Source organism: Schistocerca cancellata, chromosome 3 (genome assembly GCF_023864275.1).
Source record: "Schistocerca cancellata isolate TAMUIC-IGC-003103 chromosome 3, iqSchCanc2.1, whole genome shotgun sequence".
Lineage (NCBI taxonomy): Eukaryota > Metazoa > Arthropoda > Insecta > Orthoptera > Acrididae > Schistocerca > Schistocerca cancellata.
This window is the reverse complement of record NC_064628.1, coordinates 413529911-413537410: the sequence shown is the minus strand read 5'-3', so window position 1 is coordinate 413537410 and position 7500 is coordinate 413529911. Positions and strand designations below refer to the sequence as shown.

The 7500-nt window shown below is 52.4% G+C and overlaps 1 non-coding gene across 1 annotated transcript in view; it reads right to left on the bottom strand.

The window, feature by feature from the left end:
• The window catches only part of LOC126178753 (small subunit ribosomal RNA), a 1909-nt gene extending 1416 nt beyond the window's left edge, over positions 1–493 (bottom strand). Inside the window, exon 1 of the ribosomal RNA XR_007536614.1 lies at positions 1–493. This exon is cut by the window's left edge and continues 1416 nt beyond it. This is a non-coding gene — a ribosomal RNA (small subunit ribosomal RNA).
• Between the last annotated feature and the right edge of the window lie 7007 nt (positions 494–7500).

Genomic DNA, 7500 nt, shown 5'->3' with positions numbered 1-7500 from the left:
ATTTTTCGTCACTACCTCCCCGTGCCGGGAGTGGGTAATTTGCGCGCCTGCTGCCTTCCTTGGATGTGGTAGCCGTTTCTCAGGCTCCCTCTCCGGAATCGAACCCTGATTCCCCGTTACCCGTTACAACCATGGTAGGCGCAGAACCTACCATCGACAGTTGATAAGGCAGACATTTGAAAGATGCGTCGCCGGTACGAGGACCGTGCGATCAGCCCAAAGTTATTCAGAGTCACCAAGGCAAACGGACCGGACGAGCCGACCGATTGGTTTTGATCTAATAAAAGCGTCCCTTCCATCTCTGGTCGGGACTCTGTTTGCATGTATTAGCTCTAGAATTACCACAGTTATCCAAGTAACGTGGGTACGATCTAAGGAACCATAACTGATTTAATGAGCCATTCGCGGTTTCACCTTAATGCGGCTTGTACTGAGACATGCATGGCTTAATCTTTGAGACAAGCATATGACTACTGGCAGGATCAACCAGGGAGCTGCGTCAACTAGAGCTGAGCAGCCGGCCGCCCGGGAGTGTGTCCCAGGGGCCCGCGCGAACACGCAAGCGTCCGCTCAATTATTCTGCAAACAGGAGGAGGCTGAGCTCCCCTGCACAATACACCTCGAAACCCTCTCAGGTCCCGGCGGCGCGCAGCGCCGTCCTAAGTACTTGGTCGGGTTCGAGAGAGGCGCAATCGCCCGGAGTTAGGCGAGTAGACGCTTTAGGTGCGACCACCCGTGCTCCCAACTGAGCTTGCCGCTGCCGACAGAGGCCCGGGAGCGTGCTGTCGTGGCATTGCCGGCGGGAGACAACACGCGCCACCTACGGTGACCGGCAGCTCCAACGCCAGCGCCACAGAAGGGCAAAGGCCCCACGTGGGTGCCGAAGCGAACTCTCCCAGCACAGCGCACGTGCCAACACGTCCGCACAACTGCGATACAAACCACCAGCGAGAACCGCTGGGGCGACCGAGCAGCAGACGGCGTCGCGGCGCAGAATGCCGGGCGGCGGCGCATCCTCAACGCACACAGTCCTCAGTCGGACCAGCACACTGCAGATGTCCACCGCGCTTCGCACTGGGTCCGCGAGGACCCACTTTGGCCGCACGGCGCCGCGCGCAGGATGCGCCGGCGCGCAGCTGCGCCACGTGCCGCGCCCGTCGGCCGGCGCGCCTGCCACTGGGCGCCCCCACCAGCCGGCTGTAGCGCGTGCGCCCACGCACCGCGCGGCCAGCACGCCGGGCGGCCCCCCCTCACCGGCCGGGGAGAGTCCCACCGAGCCACCGCCGCGTATCGCTTCACACACAGATTTGCCCTTACTGATTTACCTCCAGCAACAACAACCGCACCACAATGGGTTACCAGTTGTTCATTTGCGTAACGTCACCAGCAAACGTAGACGTCCATCCCCGTTTGCAAATGCAACGATTATTGCATGCCTGTCTGTTAGGTGTCACGACACACTACGTCTGCCCACATACACGCAACAAAATGTGCACGACTAGAGAACACGTGGGAGGTGGCCCCCTACGTATGCGATGTCCATTACGAGACCGACTGTCAACCGGCATCTGTACCATGTCGCAGATGTGGAACGCGGTGCACCATGCTATCACACAGTGTGAGAAGAGACGACTACGTTTGAATACACGCGCCACTACATCAACAGACGGCTCATGCTGATCGCCATCCAGGGCGTCCGTTACTCCCACACGTCTCTATGGCGTACCACACTGCAATGCAGCTGTTATGGGGAGACGGCACGTGGCTGAGTGCACAACATTTGGACCGTATGGTTCGCTGTTGTTGGGCGCAGTCGTTGTACGGTCACACATGTGCCACAGCGTATCATTCGGTACATACGGACCTATGTGCAGTACAGTGTGAGGGTTAAGCGTACGACATCAGCGGACAATGGACACAGGCCGTACCACGACGTAGACTGAGCGCTTCGACATGCGATAGCCAGTGAACAGCTGCGAAGGGCATTGAACACGCAAGCACCTGAACGACCAGCATGCGAAGGCAGGGGGGAAGGGGGGGGGCTCTGTACATCCTGCAGTCGTCCACATTACAGTGTACAGCGGGAGCATGTAAAAAGTAAGCAACACTTGCAAAGTGTTGAACATGAAACGATACACAAGAGGGTGGGCGGTGCGAGTAGCGAACTATATTCAGAGGGTTGTGGTTAGACAACACTAGATTAATGTAACGTGTCATATGCCAAGTACAGAGCAGGTTAAGGCCCAACTTGGGTTAGGTTAAGGCCCAACTTGGGTTAGGTTAAGGCCCAACTTGGGTTAGGTTAAGGCCCAACTTGGGTTAGGTTAAGGCCCAACTTGGGTTAGGTTAAGGCCCAACTTGGGTTAGGTTAAGGCCCAACTTGGGTTAGGTTAAGGCCCAACTTGGGTTAGGTTAAGGCCCAACTTGGGTTAGGTTAAGGCCCAACTTGGGTTAGGTTAAGGCCCAACTTGGGTTAGGTTAAGGCCCAACTTGGGTTAGGTTAAGGCCCAACTTGGGTTAGGTTAAGGCCCAACTTGGGTTAGGTTAAGGCCCAACTTGGGTTAGGTTAAGGCCCAACTTGGGTTAGGTTAAGGCCCAACTTGGGTTAGGTTAAGGCCCAACTTGGGTTAGGTTAAGGCCCAACTTGGGTTAGGTTAAGGCCCAACTTGGGTTAGGTTAAGGCCCAACTTGGGTTAGGTTAAGGCCCAACTTGGGTTAGGTTAAGGCCCAACTTGGGTTAGGTTAAGGCCCAACTTGGGTTAGGTTAAGGCCCAACGTGGGTTAGGTTAAGGCCCAACGTGGGTTAGGTTAAGGCCCAACGTGGGTTAGGTTAAGGCCCAACGTGGGTTAGGTTAAGGCCCAACGTGGGTTAGGTTAAGGCCCAACGTGGGTTAGGTTAAGGCCCAACGTGGGTTAGGTTAAGGCCCAACGTGGGTTAGGTTAAGGCCCAACGTGGGTTAGGTTAAGGCCCAACGTGGGTTAGGTTAAGGCCCAACGTGGGTTAGGTTAAGGCCCAACGTGGGTTAGGTTAAGGCCCAACGTGGGTTAGGTTAAGGCCCAACGTGGGTTAGGTTAAGGCCCAACGTGGGTTAGGTTAAGGCCCAACGTGGGTTAGGTTAAGGCCCAACGTGGGTTAGGTTAAGGCCCAACGTGGGTTAGGTTAAGGCCCAACGTGGGTTAGGTTAAGGCCCAACGTGGGTTAGGTTAAGGCCCAACGTGGGTTAGGTTAAGGCCCAACGTGGGTTAGGTTAAGGCCCAACGTGGGTTAGGTTAAGGCCCAACGTGGGTTAGGTTAAGGCCCAACGTGGGTTAGGTTAAGGCCCAACGTGGGTTAGGTTAAGGCCCAACGTGGGTTAGGTTAAGGCCCAACGTGGGTTAGGTTAAGGCCCAACGTGGGTTAGGTTAAGGCCCAACGTGGGTTAGGTTAAGGCCCAACGTGGGTTAGGTTAAGGCCCAACGTGGGTTAGGTTAAGGCCCAACGTGGGTTAGGTTAAGGCCCAACGTGGGTTAGGTTAAGGCCCAACGTGGGTTAGGTTAAGGCCCAACGTGGGTTAGGTTAAGGCCCAACGTGGGTTAGGTTAAGCCCCAACGTGGGTTAGGTTAAGGCCCAACGTGGGTTAGGTTAAGGCCCAACGTGGGTTAGGTTAAGGCCCAACGTGGGTTAGGTTAAGGCACAACGTGGGTTAGGTTAAGGCACAACGTGGGTTAGGTTAAGGCCCAACGTGGGTTAGGTTAAGGCCCAACGTGGGTTAGGTTAAGGCCCAACGTGGGTTAGGTTAAGGCCCAACGTGGGTTAGGTTAAGGCCCAACGTGGGTTAGGTTAAGGCCCAACGTGGGTTAGGTTAAGGCCCAACGTGGGTTAGGTTAAGGCCCAACGTGGGTTAGGTTAAGGCCCAACGTGGGTTAGGTTAAGGCCCAACGTGGGTTAGGTTAAGGCCCAACGTGGGTTAGGTTAAGGCCCAACGTGGGTTAGGTTAAGGCCCAACGTGGGTTAGGTTAAGGCCCAACGTGGGTTAGGTTAAGGCCCAACGTGGGTTAGGTTAAGGCCCAACGTGGGTTAGGTTAAGGCCCAACGTGGGTTAGGTTAAGGCCCAACGTGGGTTAGGTTAAGGCCCAACGTGGGTTAGGTTAAGGCACAACGTGGGTTAGGTTAAGGCACAACGTGGGTTAGGTTAAGGCACAAATTGCGTTACGTTAAGGCACAAATTGCGTTACATTGCGGTACAAATTGCGTTACAAATTGCGTTACAAATTGCGTTACAAATTGCGTTACATTGCGGTACAAATTGCGTTACATTGCGGTACAAATTGCGTTACATTGCGGTACAAATTGCGTTACATTGCGGTACAAATTGCGTTACATTGCGGTACAAATTGCGTTACATTGCGGTACAAATTGCGTTACATTGCGGTACAAATTGCGTTACATTGCGGTACAAATTGCGTTACATTGCGGTACAAATTGCGTTACATTGCGGTACAAATTGCGTTACATTGCGGTACAAATTGCGTTACATTGCGGTACAAATTGCGTTACATTGCGGTACAAATTGCGTTACATTGCGGTACAAATTGCATTACATTGCGGTACAAATTGCGTTACAAATTGCGTTACAAATTTGGTTAGGTTCAGGTGCGAAATGGGTTAGGTTGAGGTGCGAAATGGGTTAGGTTGAGGTGCGAAATGGGTTAGGTTGAGGTGCGAAATGGGTTAGGTTGAGGTGCGAAATGGGTTAGGTTGAGGTGCGAAGTGGGTTAGGTTGAGGTGCGAAGTGGGTTAGGTTGAGGTGCGAAGTGGGTTAGGTTGAGGTGCGAAGTGGGTTAGGTTGAGGTGCGAAGTGGGTTAGGTTGAGGTGCGAAGTGGGTTAGGTTGAGGTGCGAAGTGGGTTAGGTTGAGGTGCGAAGTGGGTTAGGTTGAGGTGCGAAGTGGGTTAGGTTGAGGTGCGAAGTGGGTTAGGTTGAGGTGCGAAGTGGGTTAGGTTGAGGTGCGAAGTGGGTTAGGTTGAGGTGCGAAGTGGGTTAGGTTGAGGTGCGAAGTGGGTTAGGTTGAGGTGCGAAGTGGGTTAGGTTGAGGTGCGAAGTGGGTTAGGTTGAGGTGCGAAGTGGGTTAGGTTGAGGTGCGAAGTGGGTTAGGTTGAGGTGCGAAGTGGGTTAGGTTGAGGTGCGAAGTGGGTTAGGTTGAGGTGCGAAGTGGGTTAGGTTGAGGTGCGAAGTGGGTTAGGTTGAGGTGCGAAGTGGGTTAGGTTGAGGTGCGAAGTGGGTTAGGTTGAGGTGCGAAGTGGGTTAGGTTGAGGTGCGAAGTGGGTTAGGTTGAGGTGCGAAGTGGGTTAGGTTGAGGTGCGAAGTGGGTTAGGTTGAGGTGCGAAGTGGGTTAGGTTGAGGTGCGAAGTGGGTTAGGTTGAGGTGCGAAGTGGGTTAGGTTGAGGTGCGAAGTGGGTTAGGTTGAGGTGCGAAGTGGGTTAGGTTGAGGTGCGAAGTGGGTTAGGTTGAGGTGCGAAGTGGGTTAGGTTGAGGTGCGAAGTGGGTTAGGTTGAGGTGCGAAGTGGGTTAGGTTGAGGTGCGAAGTGGGTTAGGTTGAGGTGCGAAGTGGGTTAGGTTGAGGTGCGAAGTGGGTTAGGTTGAGGTGCGAAATGGGTTAGGTTGAGGTGCGAAATGGGTTAGGTTGAGGTGCGAAATGGGTTAGGTTGAGGTGCGAAATGGGTTAGGTTGAGGTGCGAAATGGGTTAGGTTGAGGTGCGAAATGGGTTAGGTTGAGGTGCGAAATGGGTTAGGTTGAGGTGCGAAATGGGTTAGGTTGAGGTGCGAAATGGGTTAGGTTGAGGTGCGAAATGGGTTGGATTACAGTACTCAACGTGGTAAGAGATAGTGTGTTGGGGGGGGGGGCGAGGTTCGTTGGTAGTGATCATTGTAAGTGAATGTCTGAGGCAGCGTCAGTATGTCACAGCAGTTATGTCTCGTCAGGATGCGCTTTCCGCTCGTGACTGGAGGCGCGCCGCGTCTGTGGTTGCGGCAAGGGAGTGGCAGACCTGTGTGATTCATTCCTGCCATTGTTTCTGTGCCGTAACAGGAGGCAGTGTGGTGGTGTTTGGTGCACCCCTGTGTAGGACATGTGTGGGTGTTGGTGGCTTATCTGAGCAATTGTGGATGTCGGACGGGTGGGATATTCTATTTTATAATTGGACCCCCTGGTGTGGTTATCATAGTGTGGATGGTGTACTGTGGCGGAGAGGATGCACCGGACGTTGGTCCATGCTGGTGCTTACATATTGTATCTGTGTCTGTTACAGGTAGAGAGTAATGTGTGATAGTGTCTCGCTGAGGTGTGGTTCATATTGTGTGCACAGACTTACAGCATGTATAGGGACATTTTTTTTTTTCCCATTTGTGAAACATACATAACCCACTTTCTGACACTTTTGAGTGGGTGTATTAAGACAGACTATCTCTACTATTAGTACTACAGAAGCGGTTTATTAATGCATGCACACTATCTATTTATTACGCAACTTTGTGCTTTATATTAATGATCGGCCTCTTAGCCTCTCTGGGATTTTGCCAGAGAGTTGCCCGTCCCTAGCCACGTGGAGGCGGGCCGCTACTACTACTAAGAGAAACCACTCCATTTATACCGCTCTTTTAATCCCTCCACCACCATACTCATCTAACTACAACTACTACCTACTACTATTAAAGACTCAAACAACGTAGTATTTACATATTTACAATTGCGCATTAGATCTCAAGCGCATTTATCCTCTCCCAAGGTAGGCACGCTGGGCCTCTCTTGAGATTTTGTTCACTAATTTTGCAAAATTGCTAAACAATTCGCCATTTGTCAGTATGTCACTTATCTCCCTTGTCTGCAGAAGCTGTCTCTCAACTGAGACAGCCTGCTCATATATTGGGCAATCGAACACTGTGTGTTCTGGCGATCCCGTGTGAGCACCACAGTTACACTCCGGTGTTGGCCGTTTACCTATTTTATGCAGGTACGTGGGGTAGGGACCGTGGCCTGTAAGAAAGTGGACTAGGCCCTGTGAGGGCTTCATTACCTTGTTCTTTAGTCTTTCCCTTACTGTGGGTATAAACCCATGGACTCTACGGCCTGTATTGGACCCATCCCATTCGTCCTGCCAAATGTCGAGCATCTTTTCATGGATGGATTTGGCGCTTACAAGAGGAGTGCCCATTATATTTTGCACCATGTCGATGCTCTGTTTGTGCAGCCAATAGAAGGCTGCGTGCTGCCTTATTATCAGGTCTAGTGGACATAGACCCATAATTACTAATAATGCATCTGTTGGGCTTGTGTTGAATGCTCCAATGCATCTCAACAGAACGTTCCTCTGTATTCGCCTAACAGCAGCGGCGGGCCGAACCAGAGCCAGCCTGTGGGCCCACACACTGGACGCATGCCCTACTATCGGTGCCAATATGCTGTTATGATAGATATTTATTGCCTTTGACGGCAGATGGAACCTTCTTTGTCCAATTGATATT